This window comes from Mesitornis unicolor, unplaced genomic scaffold (assembly GCF_000695765.1).
Source record: "Mesitornis unicolor isolate BGI_N332 unplaced genomic scaffold, ASM69576v1 scaffold613, whole genome shotgun sequence".
NCBI lineage: Eukaryota > Metazoa > Chordata > Aves > Mesitornithiformes > Mesitornithidae > Mesitornis > Mesitornis unicolor.
The window spans coordinates 17,406-40,448 of NW_010175070.1; the positions used below are offsets into that span (position 1 = coordinate 17,406).

Below are 23,043 nucleotides of genomic sequence, written 5' to 3' on the forward strand. Positions count from 1 at the left end.
TGGAAAACTGGGGCCAGGATGCAGTAGTTCTGCAGGCATGGACAGCCCCGACAGTGACAGCTGAATTGAAATGTGTGGGGGTTGCATGAGAAGGAGCCTCTGTAGCCCTTCCTGCACAGGACAGCCGTACAGTTCCTGTTTGTATGTTGGAGTCAATGCCAAGAACTTCCTCTTCCAAGTAAGGTTTTTCCCGAAGTTTTGTTAGGGATTTGCTCTCTGCTATGGAAAGGGATGGATGTTAGTCTTGTTCTCCAGGAGTTTGATTCCCTGCATTCCTTGTCCTCCCAGGATTTCTTTTCCCTATCTGAAAGAAAGTCCTTCTACTGCACGGTGCTCCTCTGCACCACCAGGAAAGTGTTTCTGCAGTTGTTTTTTTTCTTTTTAGCCATGCCCCCTCAGTCTTGCCTTGTTGTTCCCCCATCAACTATGTAATGCATCACTAGCTTTCATTGAGCATTCTTTATCCTTCCACTACAGTACCAGACAAGTATTAGCCCTGTTCTACACTTGGAAATACTGAGATGCAAAATTTAAAGTGCTTTCCAGAACGCTTGGCGATAAGCCATGATGAATTAGGAAAGGAGTCCAAGCCATATTCTTTGCTATAACAGTGATAAGAAGAGTGTAGGTAGAAAAAAGATATTTGGCAGGAAAATAACGTGGGATAAAGCATGTAGTATTAAGAGGAGTTGTGATCTAGTTTGCTGGTTATAGTAATAAAATTTTGGTGTGTTCCTTGTACTACTTTTCCCCGTTATTTTCTTATTGTTTATGGAACACAGCTCTGAAATACATTATGTCGGGTGTGCCGTGTTGGCATCTGCATTTGGACTCTCTACCTTTGTGTTATTTTTTCAGGTGATAAGAGATGGCTTGAAAACTAGAGGGAATTGCTGTTGATGCAAAAGACTCTTACACAGATGACAGTAAACAGCACATGATATTTTTATGTGTGGGTTTGTGAAGACTAATCAGAAAAAGTAAAGGAGATCACTTAGATATAAAGTTGTTTTCTTTTGTCAGTTATAACTACAGGAATGGGGACAACAACATCTGCAGTGGGTCACTTTCTGAAGTGGGTAAAAGTAAGGTGGCAAAAATGAAAACTTAGATTTCTAGGATCAGCAACCTAAGAGAGAAAATAAGAGCAACCTTATGACAAGAATTTAGGGGAAATCTGAAACTTGCTGTATGTCAGGATCTGAGTAAATAAAGTCAATTGTGAAAATTTAGATTATGGGATGCTGTCTGGTAACTGTTCCTGCTCCCCATTCACTGTGTCTGTGGCTAACTTACCAGCGTGTGCAAACGTTTCCTAAACCCTGGAGAATTTGTAAACATTCACATTAATGTATGGTTAAGTCATTTCAAGTTTTTCCAAAGGCAACAGCTGTAGATGCGCAAGGTGTACTGTTGCACGCCCTTCTGATCATATGTTAATGTTAAACTAATATGAAGTCTTCAAGAGTAGAACATCCTTTGCCACCCAGGGAGCAATAAAATCTTGGATGCGTTTAAGAAGATTACTGTTAGCTCGTCAGAAGGAATAATGAGAAGTTACGGGACAGAGCTGAAGACCTGTCATTAACTGAAAGCTGGTTCAGGGGAGGGAATAAAAAATAGGGGGGAATGACCAGAAAGCTGTTCTACACGTAATAGTGTGTATGCTGGGAATACCGCTCTCATTTCAAATGGTGTGATTCAGGTTTTGTTTAGAAGGCAGGTAGAAACCATGCTGTGGAGGTGTTGGAAGGAGTATCCATATGAGGGGTGGGAGCGGAGGGAAAAGGGAAGTACTTGGGAGAGGTGGAATGTGTTTAAGGTTAATTAAAGTGTGCTGTGAAAACTAGTTAGATGTTCTTGTGTGCCCTTTCTGTAGTAAGAGACAAATCTGGTTATGCAACGAATTGAAAATTTATCTTTTCAATAATTCATTTCAAACTTGCTGCCTTGAGACAAATATCATAGATTGGAAAAAAGGATGAGAAACTTGTGTGTAATTAAAGTTGGCATATTTGGAGAGGAATTCTTTTTTAAAAGTAAAGGGCTACAGACTTATTTCTTCAGGCTATTTGTGTTTGGCACTGGGAGGTTAATCCCTTACCCCTTTTGTACAGGATGACTGAGACAGTCCTGAAACATAGATCCATGCCCCCCCCCCCCTTTTTTTTTTTTTTTCTCTTTTTTTTTGACAGTTGTTTTCTCTGTGTCTTTAGAAAGTACAACCTTCCCTTTGGAGATACACTGATACACGTTTTCCTAGCACCAGAGCAGGGGAGTGGAATCTAAGGGGAAAGGTGAATGTTTGACTCCAGCATTTGGAGTGATCAGTCTTACAGATTGATTTTAAAAAAACAAACCAACCAAACAAAAAAACCGACCAAACAAAAATGAAACAAAACAAAGCCACCAATCCAACAAAGGACATCCAGCCACTATCCTTTTTCAGTCTGTCTTTTCTGCCATCTGGCTGTCCTAATGTTCCAGCGTGTTGTAAGTTGAATTGTGGCTCTTCTACCTGAATTAGCAGGTTTCAGCCACCATTGGTTATGAAATGCGAGACAAAACGAATTAGTGGTCTGGCAATGAGTGTATATTAAATTTAGGAGCTGACGGTACTGCTTATCGTGGCTTGACTTTCTCTGCTTTTGGAAACTGTGTTCATCTTTGGTTGCACTTCAGCTTTGTTTTCTTAATCTTTAGCATGTTAGAATAATGTGTAATGCTGCTGAGGACTAATGCTGGTGTGTGTACCTATGCTAGCACTACTGCACACAACTTTTTGGCCTCCAAGTTGCAAATAATTTTTCTGCTAGTTTGTTGGGCTGTCTTTGGTGGAGGGTAGAGGAGAAGACAGCAAAAGGAACCAGTAATGTAGCATCCCATGGTGCTGTTTTTAGAAGTTCTGTGTGGTGCAGGTCTACATGAAAGATGCTTAAAGCATTTTTTTCCCCCAGTTTTTTTACCTCGTATGAGAAGGAACGTTAATACTGTAAAGGAGGATGTGAAGCACAGTTCTCCCAGGCTCAGTTCTGTGAACTGCCTGGATGTGGTGTGTGGTTGGAAAGAACTTTTTACACTGGAGCTATGAACGTTGTTCTGCTTCTCTCTGTGGATGATATGCCGGTTGCTTCCAAACAAACAGGGTGTTTGTTCATGACGAGAAATTCAGGTTGATTTAAGCAATATTTGAATCAACAGCATGAAGAGTATGATGTCAGGCCTTCTCCGTGGAAAATGATATTATAAGTTATTAGCCGATTGAATGCACAAGTCATAGGGATACCTATTGTATTGCTAACTGAAAGCCCTGGTGATTCTGCAGGTTTTGTGGAGCACTGAAACACTCCAACAAGTTGGGTGGGTGCTTCTCTGACTCTTGAGAGTGGGTTTTAACTACTGCCTGGGCTGACTCTTGGAGGAGGAAGGATGCCAGCTTCTCCTGTGCTCAGCAGCTCTGCAGCTTCATAAAAGTGGAATTCTTGTAGCACCTTCTCCTTTAGGCTTCTAAGAACACGCATCGTTTCAGACTTTCAGCCAAAGTGAGAGCTTGCTATCCAGAGTCTGGCTGTTTGAGAGGGGGGAAAAAAAACCCCATATTTTTTCCTTTAAGTTGTTTATGTGTCTGAAATTTAAGGATGTGGTTGCATATCTTTATAAATCCATGATGTGATCACTAACCCCAAAAAGTCGTTCTTAAGTAAAAAAGAGGAGGTGCATTTTTTTCCCCTATGATTGCTCTGTTTTAAAATTAAGTGTTGTTTGTTTTAAAGCCATGAGGTGTATTTTAATTGCAAACTGGAGATCTTTAAAACCATCCTTCTCTTAACTGCCAATTCATTTGGAATAACTGTGAACCCTAATGAAGGGCAAATAGTACTTGGTTTTGAATTATTGGTGTTTATGGAAAGGCAAACTGTCTCCTTCCCTCCTGCCCTCCCCACAATAAGGGCATTGCTTTTGTGCAATGTAAACTGCTTTTAGTAATGGTCTTGTGCTTAAGAGCTTCTAGTTAATGAGACCTATTAACAATAATGAAAAATGGCATGCTTAAAGTGCAGACCTAGTCAGAAAAATTATTCTCCAAGAATGACTGGATGGCTGCGTACTCTTACTTGGCTTATTTAATTTAGGAGGTGGGGGAGGAGTGCAGTCTTGGCTCTGAAACCAATTATTCTCCTACAAATGTGCCCATGATCTGCAGTTCCCGCTGGGGATTTGCAGGGCTGGGGCTTCGAGTGCTAAAGAGCTTCCCAAACTGAGCCTAGCTGAGACTGGCATAGGCTTGACTTTGCTTTCCGAAGCCTCGGCGGGAGTAGCAGTAGTAAAACACAGCTTTTTGTCTGCTGAAATGAGCACATCTGAGTCAGCAACGCAGAGCAGTTGCATGGAGTAGGAAAGTGATGTTTTTACATAATTATTCATCTGGCTATGTTTGTGTTTTAGTGTGTTGCCACCTCCGCATCATGTGCTGTTTTAGTTGGGAAGTATATGCATTGCTTTTCAATATGTGAATAATTATGCTTAAGGAGAGAGGGGAGGATTGGCAACAACTATATTGGATTTGAAATACAAAAAACCCCCCGCATTCCTCCCTAGGAGCTGCCACGAGAAGAGAGCATGGATGTTGTCTGTTCATATGAAGAAATGATAAGGCATTACAGGGAAAGTCTAGAGAAGTGGAAGCTCCCTTTATCTCTGCCTTAGTGTCTTCCCACTTGGTACTGTACCCACATGTCTATTGTAATAATTTCCTTTTGAGATAAAGGGGATGTTTCTTTTCACATTTTGAGGGCAGCACTGATTGCTGGAGACAGGCTTATTTCTTGCTTCTATACCCTGGCTGCCAACTCGAGCTAATGGTACCAGACCCTTTAGGGTTTTAATTGGGCTTATCCTCTAATAAGGCTCCCCCCTGTGAACTGCCATCTATGGCAGGATCATGTGCTTGAAGCTTAGTGGTCCTAGATGGATGGCTAGTGGCTACCTCAGTGGTGATCCCTCTGTTTCTTCTGGTGCTAAGCAGAAGAGTATCAGTGTCTGCTCTCAAAGGAACCATTTCTGTGCTATACTGAGACCATTTCAAACCACCTTGCCCTTGTCTCTCACAATTGCATCTTCCATGTGGAGGTAGAGGGACTCTGGGGGGTTCGTGTAATTTTTCAGGATGTTATGTACTCGCACATCTGCCCTTCACGGAAGAGGGAGGTTGGAGTGTTTGCCACTGAGCACTCAAACCCTACCGTGGGGACTGTTGAGCCATCTGTGAGAGAGAGTCAACTGCTCGAAAAGAAAACAGACTTGTGGCTGAAGCTGTTTACGTATGGAAATTGGAAACAGGAGGATGCCTAGGGCATGCAGGAGCATTGGCTAGCAGCTTCAGTTAAAATGGAGCCAAGCAAGCTGCTGCGTGGCGAGCTGCAGCATCCCCAGTGGGGCTGCGAGAAAAAAAAAGCAGGCCAGTGCGTGCAGGAGGAAGTGGCTGTCAGCGCGACGGGGAGCAGACCACTGCTGGGGCTGTCCAGGACGCCGCTGTGTAGGTAAGAGAGGAATTAGCTCTAGGTACAAAACGTTTTGTGGCCTGATGGCCAAAAATACTCAACAGTGCCAGGTTTGCGTGCATGCGGTTTGGCCAGATTTTCTTTTCCAGGTCTTGCTCTCCTGCTGTATATTGCCACAAGGCCAAGATTTGTGAGTTTGACCCAGAATTGCAAGGATATGCCTGTGCTCTGTTTTCTTAGACTGTTGTGTTTGAAAAGATTGGGATTTCTTTACTGAAAAATAAAAACAGAGATTTCTCTAGGCTTTAATATGTTCTACTATGGTGTTAGCAAAGGGACAGGAAAAAGCAATTGCAAAGCTGAACACCATGATGTGAGCTTATGCTAAAACTTGGACCTTATAACTACCACTTGCTCTCCTTAGCTTGTCTGTTTTAGAGATGGAAGCACTGAGCTCCCATGCTTCTGCTGGGCGTAATTTATTTTGGCATACCCAGTATTGCTGAAAATCAAATTTTTGGGTATTCTTTGGAATCAGACATTTAATCATGTGCTCTATAGTCACACGTATGATGTGGCATCATTACCAGTTTGCATAGACAATATTTATTCTGCTGTTTTTTAAACTTCCAGGTATTTTGTAAAACAATCTTTTCTGAACAGAAAATAGGTATTACCTTTTTTGTTTTTTAAATTGTGTTATGCCTACTGCATCTAGAGAAATGTTTTTTCTCTGCCTCTTCATTGGCTTGGTCATTCAGTGCTGCAGCCCAGACTTTTGTTACTCACGCTACTGGGTGACCTGTTGGCTGGTAGAGAAGGAAAGCTTTTACATCTATGAATCCCTCACTGAGGGATAATGTCTTTTGCAGTAGCTGCCACTTCATCTCCTTCTCCTCTCTTCCTATGGCTTTTGAAAAGTGTACAAGACACAGTTTGTCATAACCTGCCATCTCTTTCAAGATGTCTGGAACATCTTTTGACTAGAGTGGGTCAGTATAAATGCCTGGGTGCCACTTCAAGATACATTTTGATTTTGGTTATCAGAGCTTGGTGTGTAAGTAGCTGGTGTTGAAGAGGAGGTGCCATTTATAGGGCACTTCTTTGTCCTTTATTAGAAGTGACTATAGCAAGTGGGAATCTCTGAGGCAATATTGCTGTTTTCCTTAACAAGAGGGTAAAAGATGGTGAGCAGTCTGTTGTCTGATCTTGCCTTACTCACAGCTTGTGTGATAAGCAAGTCATTGCATTCGGGTGTTCAGTTCTGGTTTTAAATTCAGACAGAAAACCTAATACCCCTTATTTTTTTCCCCTTTTGTCTGTCTCCATTCAGGAGTAGCTGAAGTCTAATCAAAGCAAATCTGATTGCTGGGCAGGCAGCATCTACAGAAAAGCAGAGGGTCACACTGGGCCTCAAACTTTAAAAATGCAGACTAGTTCAAGTCTCAGATTGTGTTTCTGCAAAATGGTGTATTCCCTTTTTATTGCTGGTGCTATTAGGCTAAATCAATTCCTGTTTAAAGCACCTGAAAATCCAGTGCTATAAGGTGTCGTAGGAGATGCTGGGTGCTCTTTTTGCAGCCAGTATGAACAATCTGGATCTGTATCTTATTTGAAGGGCATTTCAAGTTATCATAGAATCATACAATGGTTTGGATTGGAAGGGACCTTTAAATTGTTCCTGTTAATGCTTAATCATTACCTGTCTGTACATTCACATGTATTTTCTATGTGATAAATGTAGACTTTTAACAATTTATGTGCTGAGCAGAACATACCAAGCTGACTGTGCTAACAAGACTACTGAATTGCAGTCATGGGCTGGCGAATCACAGAACAAGATTGTATCTCAAATTGGAGCTGAACCCAGATGATCTTGTTAAGTAACTCAGACATGATGAAGATAGTTAACATGTTGGGAATCCGATGCTTTTGTATGAAATCAGAAAAATAATAAAGCTGTATTTCTAGGGTAAGGGGGTAGCTACTGCTCTTTTTAAAGTGTGAGGAACAGGGAGAAGCAGCCAGGTTTAAGTTGTACTGATGAGCACAGGAAGATGCAAAATAAATATCTGTGGTCTATACTGTATTTCTGTCCAAGTATGATTCATCGTTTCTCTTGTCCGAATGATATTCTTGAATGCATCTGATCACCACAGAGCTACAAACTGACTTTGCCCAGTGGTTAAGACTCAAGGATGCATCTTGGTATCATGAAGGCAACCAGAAGTCCCTAGGGACAGCCTCTTGTCAGAACAGCTGCCTTGGACAGGGCAAAATATGTTTAAACTTGTCAGAAGGCAGAGAAGATGACTGGAAAAGCACCACAGAGTTGCAGATGTTTTGTTTTCTGAGATACATTGCCCTCTTCCTCTTCTGACTTCCGAGAATGATCTGTCCCAGGTCCTCCTATACGGCAAACCTGCTTGTTTGAAAAACGAAACAAACTCCTCACAATCCCCTGTTTTCCTGGTAATCTTGGTGTTTTTCTTCTCTAGACTGAATGCTTATCTTGTCTTCCCTGTGCTGCTGATCAGCGAGGCCAAGACGGGTTTATCTCAGCTCGCAGTAGTGCAGGCTGCCATCAGCGTGAGGCTGGCACAGCACTTGCTGTGAGCCCTGGCTCTTGGTGGTGTGGCCTGGCTGTTTCTCCTTAAACTCCTTCCTCCCTTACCTGCCATGGCAGTTTGATAACGGCTTTCCCCAGACCTGTCTTCTCTTTCTTTGTTCCTGTGGTGCCATCTTTGTGATTTTACTCTTAGAGTGCAGAGTATAGGCTGTAATAAATAAAAATTTCTCCCATAAGCCATCAGTAATGTGCTTTTCTAGATATGTTGCTATGTTATTTTCCCCTTAAAGCTTCCATTTCTTTTAGTCACTGAGTCAAGTGTCCTATCATTCCAATATTTGAATAATTCTTCATGTGTGGTCTCTGTTTTGTCCTTGTAGGGCAAACTGGGAGCTTTCACAATCTCCAGTTTTAACTTCGGATCGTGTAAATTCTTCAGTGCTCTGGCCTGATGGTTTCCTGACCAGCTACAGCTAGAAAAAGGATTGCTTTGTGTGCTCACAGACCCAGGAGGAGATGCTGCTCATTCCAAGTTCTCCAGTATATTGAATGGGTAGGAGCTAAGTGTAGATCTGGGAGTCAGTACACTGTCCCTGTTAAAGAGCAGTAGACAACCTGAGGTGTATCAGGCACTGTCTGCTCTCATTGGCGAGGTCCTTGGTTCTGACTGCAAACAGCCAACTGCATAATTGTTTCTTGGGAAAGTGATGTGTTTCATTAGCTGCTGAGCAGCCTGTCTCTAAGCAGTGCTGTCTTAATAGCAATGTCATATTTGCCTTGCTATAATCCAGATTTCATGTGATATCCTGGTATTACATGACTGGGGTTTTTCTTCTTTCTTTTAGGCACAGGATCTAGGGCTCCACAAGTCCTGGCTGTATTGCTGACTCCTTGTGATTTTCAAATAAATTGCTTTATTCTCATTCTACTTTTTTAATCTGCAAAACTGAGTATTTTTCTCCAGTATGTGATGAGGGGATCGTAAAGATTGATCTTCATTTTGTACTTAAAAAAATGATGACTTCTTACATGAGTGCCAGGAGTTATGAAGGGAGAATGTTGAGGGAGCTCTGATGAATGTTTTTCTCTTATGATGGATTGGAAATTAGAGGTAGACTAATTCAGTCAGAAGACTAGAACATCATACGGTCTGACATAAACAACTTGCGGGCACTAATTCTTGGAGTATCGTGGCAGAAGCCAGTGGAATTGTAACCCATAGCTTCACGAGCAGTTGCAGCCAGCGTGAGCTGCGTGCTGCTGCTGAGAGAGGCAGCCTTTCTCCTGACAGTTTGTTCCCTCCTTGCACCAGCACAATTCTTTATATAGTTACATGGTGAACCAGGTTAATGATGGATCAGTTCAGCTCTCCAGTTCAGTGCGCTACTGCACAAATGCTTGCGCCAGCATCAGAAGCAAAGAGGATGCAGGGCCATTAGGAAACAGACAGGGGAAGGATGGAACTGCAATGCCTGCCAGCGTTATAACAAAGGGACCTCCTGTACCTGCTGTTGGACAAATCTGCACCACAGGCAGTGCCAGAAAAGCAATCTCTTTCTTCCTAGAGATACTCAAAAAAATCTGGCTTTATCTTATTTGTGGCATTCTGGGGAAGGAGGTGAGGGGAATCAGTGCTGTAGTGGGACCTTTAGCTCATACAGCTGTACTGCTGGAATCCTCAATTTCAGTAGTTTAGCTAAGGAATGGGAGGTGCCACTGCATCTCTGCACAGCTGAATTACTAAAATACTATCTGAAGGGTAGATGGGCTTTTTGGAGGGAGCAGGAGGTTCTTCAGACTGTACGGTGTCTTGCTGTGGGTGCTAGCTTTGCTGATCTGCACTTGTCCTTGCTGTAGGAACCCTTCTAATGCAGTGTGCAGGAATTACTTTGCCTGTGAAATGTGTTTACTGGTAGACATGATCCAGACAGAAATGAAGACCAGCAGTGGCTAGCATTGCCTCTAGCAGGGGATTTTAATGTTCTGAAAGTGTGGACTTGATCTTACAGTGTTGTTTGCCCCCTCTCATACAAGCTGCAGTTTCATTCTCTCAGATGCAGGTACTGAAGCCAGAATTTGGGTCTAAGACTGCTCTGATTATCTATTTAAAGCCACTGCACTGTTGATGAGAATGTCACACGGTCTTAAGATTACTTGAATGAAGAGTTCTCTGCTCTTTGGGAAGTCATTTCCTACGATTTGAGAGCTAGGCTGCAGGATTGGGAGCATGTTTCTCTGTGATCCCTCACAGTGTCATTGCCCACACGGTGAGTCACTGGTAATGCCTGAGTTCTTATTTTTAGTCCTGTTGCTGCCATCGGGCTGAAACCATTGGCCGGTAAGAGACTTAAGCGAGGAGATAAACATGTTAATCTCCCTAGGCCTTCCCTCTCAGCTGCTGCCTCTGTGCCTTTGTGCGTCTCAAGATGTAGCTTTTCCTGGACCATCAGGCAGAACAATGTCCCCTCCTTACCCTGGTGGGACGTCATTCAAACCTTTTCACTGTTGAGCACAGGAGCTGGGAGGAATGCCCTCCGTACACATGTAGGGCAGCGTGCTTTGTCTGCGATGAAGACAAGCTGGGCACGCTGTTACTTTCCACCCCAGCACCATCGCTATCAGGGCTTTTCAGGGAACATCCATTCTTTTCTCTGGTCCTATCACCACACTGCCTTTCCCTCCATTCCCTCAGGGAAGAGTCCTGAAACAAACTAACAGGATTATTTTGTATAAGCTTTCTGTAGCAATTGAGAAAGTCTGTCCCCTTTGGTGAGCTTTTAAAGCATCCTGTTGAATTCTTGGGTGAGGTCAGTGGTCTCTTTCAGTTACACTGTAGGACTCTAATCATGTGCATTCATTCTTGGCCGCCTTTTTTTGCTTACTTTCCTGTCATGGCAAGGTAGTGGATATGGGAGTACTGGTGAATGCTACTTTGCCCAGTAGTGGGCTGGTAGTGGTGCACACTGAATAGGGTGTTTTCTTCTGCCCCTTTCTTCTCATGTCCTCTTTGCCAGCTACCTCTGATCCTGCAAAATGGGCTGGTTTGCATATATAAGGCTTCCAGCTCTTCGTTTTCTGTGCTTTTTCTGCTAGCATGTGCATCTCCAACTTCAGGAAGTCTTTTGCACAGATTTACACCATATAAATTGTAAGGGAAGAAAGGAGTATATTCAGTCATTCTTTACTTTTGTTAACAGGGTATATTATTTCTTAAATTATGTATTTTGAGGGTTTTGCTTGTGGAAGAGAAATGAAGGAAAGACAATCAACTGGTGGGGACTTGCTCTCCTTCCAGCAACATTACGCCAGAGCCCTTGTGGACCTCATTGTTTCAGAAGTCCCAAAACACACGTACAGAGCTGGTAGTGCTCTATGATTATGGCTGATTTGCTTCTCGGTTTCCTTGACTTGGTGGCTATGGTGGCCAGCCATAGCTCCTAGCTTGAGTAAGGCTCAGACTCTGGAGCTCTGGCAATGTGCTGGTGGTACAACAGGCACAGGCTTAAGTCAGAGTTCAGTCCTGTTGATTGTGGCTCAGTTGGTGTCATTCTTCTGACCTTTCTGGTCCAAAGCCGCCTCTTTCAGTTCTGTGGCCTCATTTTTGTTCCCACACGTGTCTTTGAGGGTGGGCTAATCTTTACAATATTCAGAAACAGAATTTTGAAAATCTTTTCTTTCTGATACCTAGGACTTCATCTTTTCCCCTCCAAAAGGGAAATTTGAGGCCTCCTGTTTTTCTTGGCAATCTCTTCTCTGGTACAACTTGAAAGCACTTCTGACTCTCAAATCTGGAAGCACATTAACTCAACCTAGGGATGGCATGCTGAAGTAGAGAGTGGAGGCATAAGTTGAACAAAGTAACTACCAGTATTGTCCCATCTGCTGGGTGATGTAAAAAGGCAGCTGAAGTGGGTGACCACAGCTTTGAATGGAGAGGTACTGTTGTCAGCATGCTGAGGTGAGGGACCAGCCCTTTGGGAACAAGTTAGTCCTGTGTGTGACTGAACGTAACTGGATCTTCCCTGGAAGCTTTAAAACTTGTGCAAAGCTGGCTCCTGTTTGTTTCCTCCCCTGTAGTGACAGTTTTGAAAGAGCTAGTGTTGGGGAGAGCAGGACACCTGTGGATGCCGGTAGCTTGTGCTCAGAGACCACCGTAATGGTCACTACTGCATGCGTATTTGTAAATCACTTCACGCATTGAACTGGAGATTGATACTTGATGCTGCTCGCTCTTTGCACTGAAAATCGAATTGGACATGGGCAGTGGAGTTGAGAGATGAAGTGTAATCACTTCATCCACATGTGCCGTGAGTTCCTAGAGCTCTTCGTCATGTCTCTTCCCCCTTTTGATATGTCTGTTATTATTATATTATTATTATTATTATTACTACTAGTAGTAGTAGTATTACTGTAGAACTCGTTTCTATATGTGTTCAGTGTTAGAGAGGGAAAATGAGCAGGACTGGACAAACAAAGCGTAATTAGAAATCTCTTACTGTGCTTCTGTATTTTTTCTCTTTCAGTCCCTCCTATCCCACTTCTAGTCTAGATACAAGTACTGAGTATCTGAAGCTGATGAAGAGAGCTTGGTCTCTCTGCTGGCAGTGTAGCAGAAGGTGTGATTGCAGCATGAAGGACATACTTCACAAACTTTATTCTCAGTAGTGTAGAGATAATAGCCTTGAAGCCACAGTGGTGTGGATTTCAGTGTGGGCTAGAAGCTTAGGCACATATGTAGGTCCCCAGCAGGCCTGTACAATTTGCGTTAAAGTCCATGAATCCCACTATGACTACTCCTGCTAGTGAGTATAGTGCTAACGTGGATATGTCTATTCATGCTGTGATTAAACCTTTGATTGCAGAGTAGACATAGCCATAAAGCTTTGAGGCTCTTTTGCAAGGACAGAAGGTGCCCAGCAGGAACAGTATCAGAAGCTGGGTGTCTGCCTCCTGCTTGTGAGTGCCAGCTCCAGAGGATATTGTTATGTAGTTTGCTTATCACTTCAGTGTTACTCCAGCTCTCACTCTGCTGCTGCACTTTTAAAGCTAAGGTCTTGGTTTCCCTGAGAACAGCTGCTTATGATATCTTCTTGCACAGGGTCCTGTTCACTAAAGCCCAGCCTCCTGGATCTTTTCCAGGCCCTAGCCCTATGGAGAAAAACCTGTGTGACCACTTGAGTCCTTATTATAGGCAACAGCTTGTCTACAGTGCTGGATGCATCATCATCAGATTTTGGAGAAGGGTGATGTCTGTCCCCTCTCTGAGTCAAGGTGAGGAGACAGGTGGGTGGAAGATGCTTGTGAGAGCCACCCATCTGTCTGCTCAGGGCAGAGCAGCAAAGAGAGGGCAGTGGAAAGCCTGGGCTTTTGATAGCCTCCATCTGTGCTAACTGTAGTGTGTTAGGGATGCTGGTGTTCTAAATGCCCTGATGGTCGAGAAAGTTAGTACTGTGGTGTGCATGGGGAATTACTGTGACTTTCACGGCTTCTGAAATGTGAAAAATGGATCTAAAATCTAGGAAAGTGTCCGAGAAGCCATGTGTGCTGCGGCGTGCTTTGCATTGCTCCTCCACGCACCTTTCCTGCCAAGGGAATGGAAATACACCTGTGATGTGTGTATTCCTAACCACAGTTACACATCCTGGAAAACTCTGGGAGCTGTAAGCACTGTTTGGTTTGTAAGTTCCAGCAGCTGACTTGTGATTTGTCTGGGGAATTTTGGTTTGAAGAGGCCTTGATTATTCCCCCCCCCTGCAAAGTTCTGGAGAAAATTGTTTGTGGGAGGGTGACTGCTCTGCCCTGTGCATTAGTCAGCCCTGTGGCTCCCCAGGGCAGATGCCTGGAGTGCTGCAGAAGATAGAGGTGAACTGTGGGGAGGTGAACAGGGCTGAGCCTGAGACCACCTTTTGTGTTATTCTTCTGTGTTTTAGGTGATACGACAAGTTTTGACAGCTGTATTTTGCTGGTGCTAGGCCCTTGACACAAGGCTCACTGATGCTGTCTGATCACTGCAGTGATGGCCATGCAGAAGTTATCCTCTTGTCCTTGCCAAAGACCTTCCCCTGCTGCCTGGTCCTATGTCTACTATATGCTTCTTCCAGTTTGTTGAGCAAGTTTGAGTCTTTCCTCCTGTTCACCTGAAACCTCCCCAGCTATAGATCTGTTGAGCTGTTCTGAATCTTAAGGGTGTGTGTTCCCTCACTCTGGACATCACCATGGGCTTACTCTAGACTGCCCTTAGCATCAATTCTTGGGCTCTCTGAAGCTGAGTGTTGGACAATGCTTATCCTTTCTGAGTGGGATGCAGCTTTCCCATGCCCATAGTGTGGTCAAATCCTTGCTGACCTGTTCTGCAGACCTTGTGCAGCCTCTCTTTCTGGATTAGATGGAGACTTTCACCCAGGAGTAGAAAACAGCTTATATGCAAACTGATGGCCCAGCCACCTTCTTTAGTTCCTTCTGTAGGATGCTGCCTGTGTTGTCCTCCTTTTCAGTTGTGGTTTACCACTGGTGTGTTGTGCTCTGGACCTTGCTCCCCACTGGTGCAGGGAGGGGGGTAGTTCCTGTCTCAGCTCCTGTGAAGCCATGTAGCAGATGAGAATTACCACCCGGCTTCTGAATGAGGCTGCAGCCAGGAGGGAGTTAGCCTCTGACGTATGGATGGTGGGACCGTAAACGCACATCATCACTGATGGCACGTGGGCATAGGTTAAGAAGGTCAGGATAGCAGAGCAACATCTGCGTAATCCCTTTGCTATTTTGTGTGAAGATGAATGAGTGGCTGGGTGGGGGGAGGAGGCAGCAAAATCACTGTAGGCAGGGCAGGCATGAGTGTGGTTACAGGTTTGATTTTTTGGTTTATATTTTTAACAGGAATTAATGGATTTGTAGGACAGTAGCAGTAAAACATGCACTAAGCTGGCAGCCTTCTTCTCAGGGGTTTGAGAACTTCCCAGAATTTCTCAGGATAAATTGGAGGCAGACTCCCCACAGCTCAGAAGCTCTTGAAGAGTTGATGGTGACCCAGCACTTGAAGGGACAGCGTATTTATTCTGTGACAAGTCCTGCATTCCCAGCCTGCCTGCCCCTTCAGCTCCCGAGCATGTGAACCTCTCTGCAGGTGCTGGTGGAAACACAGCCACTGCATTTCTTCGGTGCTCCCTCCACACCGAGGGGCAGGTCCTGCTTGCTGCAGCCTTTCCTGATGGCCATAGCCAGCACACGGGGAAGAGGAGGTGTGGGAAGAGAAAATTCCTGTCAGTCTGTGGGGATGAGGTGCACTCAGAGAGCTGGGACACGCACAGAAGCTGTGCAGAAGTACATTGTAGTCCAGACACTTCAAACTGCCCTGGCTAGGGCAGGTCTCTGTGTATTTTAGGCTTTCTGCAGCACGCTGCGACTTTAGGGAGGAAAAGAGGAGTGGCTGTCTTTGCAATACCTCTGAATTGCTTGCCTTGCGCTCTGATATTCCTTTGTGGATGAGCTTTCATGTGAGCAGTGACAGCTACCGGAGAAGCTGCAGCCTCAGTATTTTCCTGCGACTTAACTCCCACCAGAGCTGGCGGTGCCATTTTGATGTGTGTTTAATAGACCAAGCCCTGAGAGGCAGTGTAGGCCAATACTAATCGGAAGGATCTGTTTTCCACCTGCGTCTCCTTAGTTGGTGTCTGTCAGAGAGCAGAAGGCAGTGCCTGTGTGGAGGGATGCAGGGACCTTGTGCCGTCATGAGCGCTGTCTGGAATGAACTGTGCAGCGGCTGCACTTTCGGGCACGGAGGCCTCATCTCCCGTGGAAGCTGGGAAGACAGAGCCCTCCTCTGCTCCCTCTGGAACAAAACTAGTGGATGACTAATGCACTCTTTGTAAATACAACTTATCCTATCAGTGACTAATGAAGGCTTTTTTTCCCCTCTTCTGTCTCACTAAAATAAAAGCAGTTGCTCAAAGCAAGGCTGCTGATGGGATCTCTTTCCTCGTTTCACTTAACTCTTATCGGTGGTGTAGCATGAGGTGCAGGACTCTTACAAAAGAGCCTTTTCCTTATGTGCAACTTAATTCCAGATGGTAATTTGTGTATTAATTTTTGTTAGGGTCACAGCGTGCTCCTAAAGCCATCTTCTGTTCTGTATGCTGATCTTTGCTTCTCACACTGGAACCCCTGTGTCAAGTCTACAGTGCAGGAGAATCAAACCTTGCTTTAACTTTTCTGATAAAACCTTTGACAGCATGCCGTTAGTCCTATACATTTGGACTGTGCTCAGATGCTTGCTCCTGCACAGCATCTGGTCCTTGCAAAGGGGCATCCTGTTTTTCTTCTGGCTCTCTACCAACAGGCAGCTTTCAGCCTGCAGGTTATGAAGCTTGTGGGCTTGCTAAAAGCTCTTGGAGAAAGCTTACTGTGCTACTGCCATACTGTCTGGCCCTCGGAGATATACACAGTATATTAACAAGGTACCCAAAAGAACTATAAACAATATTCACCAAGATGCGTATGGAGATACCACTCATATGTTTGCTAAGTGTGTTATTAAAAAGTAGGGCTTGTAATTCAATAGAAAGCTTATTTTTATATGGAAATTCTATCTCAAATAGAAAAATGGTAACACAGAAGTTCTCTGAACCCTGCTCTGTGAATTGCTTCCATGGTCCCAAAGGTTATTCATCATTGGAGACAGATCTGTAAGGGACTTGAACAAGAATGCTCTTGAGTGCTGTCTTGGATTTGGCAAGCAGATTCCATAAAAGCCAATCTGAGCTTGTCATGTTGACCTTTTCCAAAAAGAAATCTAGAAAATCTGCTTGTAAGTTTGGTCAGTTTGTTTTGCACCTCAAATATATTGATATTTTCAAGGCAGCAAGGACAGGAAAGGGTGTCTTACTGCCATCAAATACTGTACTCTCAGCTCTGCTCCTCCTGGAGCGAGCAAAGGAGAGCAGCACTAAGTGAGACCATGTGTCCTCTTTGGAGGATACCATCAAGTGCTTCTTCCTCCTTCCATCTCTGTGCCAACCAGCCTCTCTGTTGACTTCATCTGGCTTTTCTATAGCTGCTAGAGCAGTAGTTTACATGTCACTGCAGTGTTACAAAAGAGAATTTTCAAAAAGTTGTCTTTTTTTACTTTTTTTTTTTTTTCAGTTCTTTGGCAGGAGGGTGCCTGGTTTTCTCTCTCTTTTCCTCTGCAGTTCCCATCCTGCCCTTCCCCCAGCTGGATCATGACCTGTTCTCTTGGGTCACCCTCCCTGCCTGTCCTGGTTTGACACCAGGTCTTCACTGCAGGCTTTCCCCACCCCCTCTTTATATCCAGCTTATAGCTGCCCTTAGTTGCCACTCCTGCAGCAGGGTGGCTGCTTGCTTTTGCCGACACTTGGACTCACAGGTCTCCTGGGTGCTTGCAGAAGTGGAGATAGCCAAGTGCCATGTATCTGTCTGACTTCCACAGGTCATCAGCAGTGACCCTCAGCTGTCTTTTGGGTACCTTCTGAATTAAGATTTATATGGAGTTACTTGCTGACTTTACTGTAAAAAGCCAAAGTATGCATTTTCATCTATAGGCGTTTTCAGTTTGTCGTTTATGTTTCAAAATGAAAAATTGTTTTATTTAAAAGCACAAATCTATTAGCTAAAATGGGAAGTAAGGAAGAAGTCCACAAGTATGGTGAGTTGGGAGGAGTATAAGAGGGAAACTTGGATGTCAAAAGCAAGAAGTCTGTGCTGGAATTGGACATTAAATCAAATTCTCGTCATTAAAAGGAAACATATTTGCTGTCTAAAACCTAGCATAGCTGCTGGTAGCAGAACAGCATCAAGCTGTTCCTCTTGGAAAAAAGTTTCTTGCTCCAAAGAGCGTAGAGCCCTGCTCTGTTCTACACAGGCACAATCCTAGTGACTTCCTCCCCCCAGAGACCTTTTATCTCCAAGTTCTTGGGCTCCCTGATAGCTTGATGAGAAAACTCTTGCCCTGGGTCCCAGAGTATGGCTAAAGAAATGCTACTTTCAAATATGAGAAATGGTGATCAATTGCACAAGCAGGACCTGAGCCAGTTGATATAAATCTGCCTTCGGCACAGATGTATAAACACGGGGGTACATGACGTATGTCCTGTGCTCAGAAGCCAGATGCTCAGGGAAGTTAAGCAGAGATTACACTAGAGTGGTATTGGATGATGGACCAAGTCAACCTATAGGAAGGAAATAAAGAAGTCTTCCCACATCTCCAAGTCCACTGGTGGATTTGTCCATTGCTGTGTTTCTACATTATATTTTGGAGCACAATATAATGGGAAGCTGCTTTTCTCTGACTCTCCATAGTTTATTCAGTCCCTGGACCACTTTGTTCTACAGCAGGGATTTGCTGGGTTTTAGGATACCTTTGCCAAAGCCGGGTGGGAGACAGGCGAGACATCTTTGCGTTTTCGGAAAACTTAAGAGGCGTCATGAATACATCATATCTTGGGCTGGCCTGATTTTTGGCACATGAGCATTGCTAGCTAGACTTGCTTGGAAGGGCAAGCAGCATCGTGTGCTTCAGGGGGATCAGTGGGCTGGAGTACCCAGCTGGAGACTGGACAGAGTACTCTCATGTCTAGCATAGTCAATTTGGTTTGCCTGTTTTAGGATCGAGTAGGCAGCAGTTCATGCCTCAGCCACTCTGTTTCATTCATTCTCTTGTTCTGTTTCTCAGTGAGAGCTGTGTTGGTCTGAAGGATGCAGAAATTCTCATCTCTTTCCTCTTCACTTGTTAGTATTGCAGTAAATGCACTCAGATATGCTTGTTTTGGGTGCAGTTTCCTTAGGGAAGCCTGGCATCAGAGCATTCAAGCAATCCTACCTGTCTAGGAGGCTGTAGAAAGACTGCACAAGTAGTTTAAATTGTTGACCTTTCTTTGATATTTAGTTGTACCAGTGACCCTTTATAAAGCTATTGCATGTGCATATACTTGGTAGGATTTGCTATTACCATACTCTTGGTTGAGACAGATGCTCGATGCAGCATCTCACTTTGTGCTGCTCTCTTTTCTGTGTGTATTCCTTGCTTTTAACCATGTGTGACAACACTGTAAGCCTTCAGTCTCAACATCTTAAAAGTTACAGATGAGGAAGCTTTGCAGGTGCTTCTTAAGTGATGGGTGGTGGTTTTTTTTGTGGTATGGAGTGGCAAGACCACTGTAAGATAGGTCTTCGGGCCAGACGAATAGATGGATTAGGCAAAGGAGAAGCTGTTCTTTTATTGCTTTGCATGTCCCTAACTACTTACGATAATGGGTTGGAGGAGAAGCCAGTGCTATCTTGGGCAATTATAACTGTGAGAACAACCATGTTTTACCCAGGGTCCTGTGTGTTTTGTCGTTTCACAGCCAACAATCATGGGGGAACTCTTCAGAGCTGTGTGACGCAGAGGATGGAATTTACAAATTGCAAAACATCATTAGCCTGAAACTTCAGAGTTTGTGACCTGGCTTTCTTCTTGGTGTGAATATTGCTGAAATCCTCAGCATCCAGTGTGTATGCAAGCACTGCAGATGCAGAAACTGAGACTCTCTCTGTTCCTTCAAGGTTCTTTTTCTTTTCTCTCCCTGTTCCTTCTGGTGTGTTTGTACACTGAAGAAACTGGGGGGAAGAAATTTGTCACATTCTCAATGGGTGAGGAAAGTTAAAACTTTAATAGCTTTCCCATAGGGACTGCATTAGGAACTACAGTATTTACTTAAAACCCTCCATTCTTAAAACACTGAGTAACTTAACTGCAGATTTTGCAGCTGTGGTGCCTCGGTATTACAGCATTTCAGGCTTTCTTTTGTGTCGTAGAGATCTAACTAGCTGGAGTGCCTGTTTTAAACCAGTTCTCTGTCCTTGGTAGGGACATCTGCAGGGGAGATGTTACGCATGTGATTTAGACTTGATACGATTTTCTCTTAATTCTGTTGCATTTTGTGCTTTGGATAGTTAGCAGGCTTACCTCTGCCTTCTTCCTAACCATCAGCATTGAGGTAAGGCAGTCCTGATGTAATCCATCAAAACTCGTTGCTTGGATGGTACAAGTGAGCAGCCAGCACTGCAAACAAACTAATGCCAGTACAAGGATGAGGAGCAACTTCCTACACAGTGTCTTCATCACTGTTTTTATTTTATTATCTTTTTGCTTTAACTTTTTTTTTTCTAAAAAGGAGAGCTTTATATTGCATCCTCACCTGCCTGAGATCCCAACCCTTGAGGAGGGACTTCTGAAAGCAGGAGCAAGGACAAGAAGAGACATAAAAGTCTATGGGAGAACTAATGGCCGCTGTTACTACCTCTCCTGCTTGCGCACTTGCGCGGTGATTGTGCTGTTCAGTGTGGGCTCTGTGCCCACCAGGAGATGAGCAGCAGGGATGCTGTGGGCTTAAGAGTTGGTTTGCAGCACCCATCATTGACTGGCAGCAGCATTTATCTAGGCCAGCAGGGATGCAGGGAGCGAGTGACTCACTCAAGGATTCATGCGCGCTCTCCCCCTCTCCTCCCCCCGTCACAGCTGTGGCTTGGTCATCAGCCATTTGGGAACTAGCAGCTTTATTTGGTTGCTGTTTGCAGTGGGCAGTTTCTGTTAAGGTTGTTAATTTTATCAACGGCCTTGGAAGCTCAACAGACTTCAGAGAAGACTTAAAATTGCCTTTTCTGCTTCTCTTCTGCTTCCCTGCTCATAGGGCTGCCACCCAAACAGCTGATCTGGCACTGGCGTCGGCTGAGGAGGTGAGAACAAGCAGATGGGCCGGAGGCAGAAACTTCAGAAGCTGATCGGCCAACTGCCTGGTCACTGTTTTGGATGGTGGCTGATGTTGTTAGGCTGAATGCCTTTGCTGGGCGCCACCTTGGCTGTGGTGTCTGGAGGGTCTGGTGGCTTTGCTCCAGCTGAACAGAGAAACATGTTTCATGGTGTAGTGGAAGAACAAATATGGGGACAGCATGAAGTATAGGAAATTCTTTAAATAACTGTAAAATGGAAAACTGATTACTTTGTAGTAACAGCAGTTGGTAAACTCGTCAGAGGTTACCAGGCCTACTTTCTGTTGAACTGTGGGTGACACAGTCAGTAATGCTCCAGGCAGCTGCTGAGTGTTCGACCTGTTAGGGAGAAGAGCCTGCCCTGGGCAGCCACCATGCTGTCCTTTGCTCCCTGTCACCAAGGCCAATGAGTCTCATCTCTGAGCAGGGCTTTCTCTTCTCACATGATCCCAGTTCCCTTGTGCTGGTCTTTTTGGTGGGTGCTCTGTCCTTCCCATGCTCCATACTTTTTCTTGTGGCTTTGGCTACCCACCGGACACTTCTATGGTCATCTTTGACACTTCTATGGTCATCTTTGTCTCCTGTCTGTGTTCTTGGCTACAAATGCTGTTAATGTTTTTCTTTTAAAAGCACACTTCATGCTTGCATTTATTAGGGCCCGGAGGATGTCCTTTCTAGGCCCTCCTGCCTGCTAGCTGCTGTTGCTTCAGATCCTGGCTGTGCTGGGTATAAGCAGCTTGGGAGACTCGCTGTTCCTAAGTCCTGACCAGCACCGCCTGCCCTGCCTTTGCCCCCTCCCTGCTGGGTCACAGGACCTGGGAACCTCTTTTTGCTGCACAGACCAGTCCTACAGCACAGATGTATTTTATTTTATTTTGTTTTGTTTTGTTTTCTATTTGGTAAAGGGCTATACTTCTGTTTTCCCATGTTCCTCAGCTTTCTGCTGAGCCATGCGAGCTATGTATTTCTGTGCTGGGACTGCAGCAATATCTTCACAGTACACCGTATTCAGACATCTGTAGTTGTCCTCTGCCTGCCGTGCTGAAGGACTGCAGTATTTGGATACACTGCTTGACAGGAGAACTGAAGAAGAGGAGAGAGGCTGAAGAAGGGGCAAGAATAATTTTCACCTTGAAATGGAGATAGCGATTTTGGTGACAGAATGAGCAGGGTCCCAAGTCTCATCTGGTTGGACCAGTTGTCCAGGTAGAGATGGCAAACAAGGAAGCATAAGGAGGCTTTTTTTTTTTTTACTATGCTGTCTGCTGCAAATGGTGGCTGTTTGGGAGCCTCTTTTAACAGGGGTGCTGCAGCCTGGATCCCACCTTTGTGCTCCACAGAGCTCAATGAGACTGCAGAGGCTTCTTGAGCACTAGCCATAAGAGTCCATGCTCAGCTGTCTGTTCTGCTTTGAAGTTCAACTTGTGTGGGTCAAAGTGACTTTTGTAGGGCAGAAGTTCTCCCTTTAGGTCAGAGCTGAGTCTCTCTGGTGCATAGCATGGGAGAAGCTTTCTCTGCCGCTGTTCCTCATTTGTGCGTTCTGTAGAAAAAGGAAGGTTTAGTCTCAAGACATGTTGACTCGACTTCTTAACCGCCACCCCATTAAAACCCAGTCACAGCAGAGAAAGTTGCTTTGTGAATATCAGTGTTAATGCTTTAACAACTGTTTCACTACATTTTTTTCTCTCTGCTTCTGACATACCTCCCTTTCCCCTCTCATTTTTTGCTTGGGATAGGCAGCAATTTACAGATCTGCATGCTTTGAGATAACATGAGAGCTATGGTTTCAACCCCTCGTCCTCATTCTTTGTCAATGAGTGTATGGGGTGGACTTAATCAGTGAGGACTGCTGACTAGTATGAGCAATTCTGGGTATGTTGTCTGTTAATCATCAAATATGCCTATTTTTTGAGATTTGGTGTCTGTCATCTTGATATGGTGCTGTGGAATTCAATGCCAAAATGCACCAAATAATTTAGATCTGAAAAGCAGCAAAAGACTTGTGGGGCAAAAAAAAAGCTGTAGGTGGCCTTAAAATTAGTATTACAGTACTGCAGCAGCATTGAATGCCCCCAGGCAAACAAGATCTAAACTGATCTAGCCAGGAGCATTAAACATTCATCAAAACAAGAAATAAACTTAGGCAGAGAACAAATCAAACCTGTAACATAACAGCTGCTTTTTTGGAAAAGATGCAAGTCAGGTACCTCTTTC

The 23,043-nt window shown here is 44.4% G+C and overlaps 1 protein-coding gene across 1 annotated transcript in view; it reads left to right on the top strand.

Moving 5' to 3' along the window:
- The window catches only part of LOC104538140 (calcium/calmodulin-dependent protein kinase type II subunit gamma), a gene marked incomplete at its 3' end in the record, with an annotated part of 82,688 nt that overhangs the window by 17,083 nt on the left and 42,562 nt on the right, over positions 1-23,043 (top strand). The gene's annotated exons all lie outside the window — the stretch shown is intronic.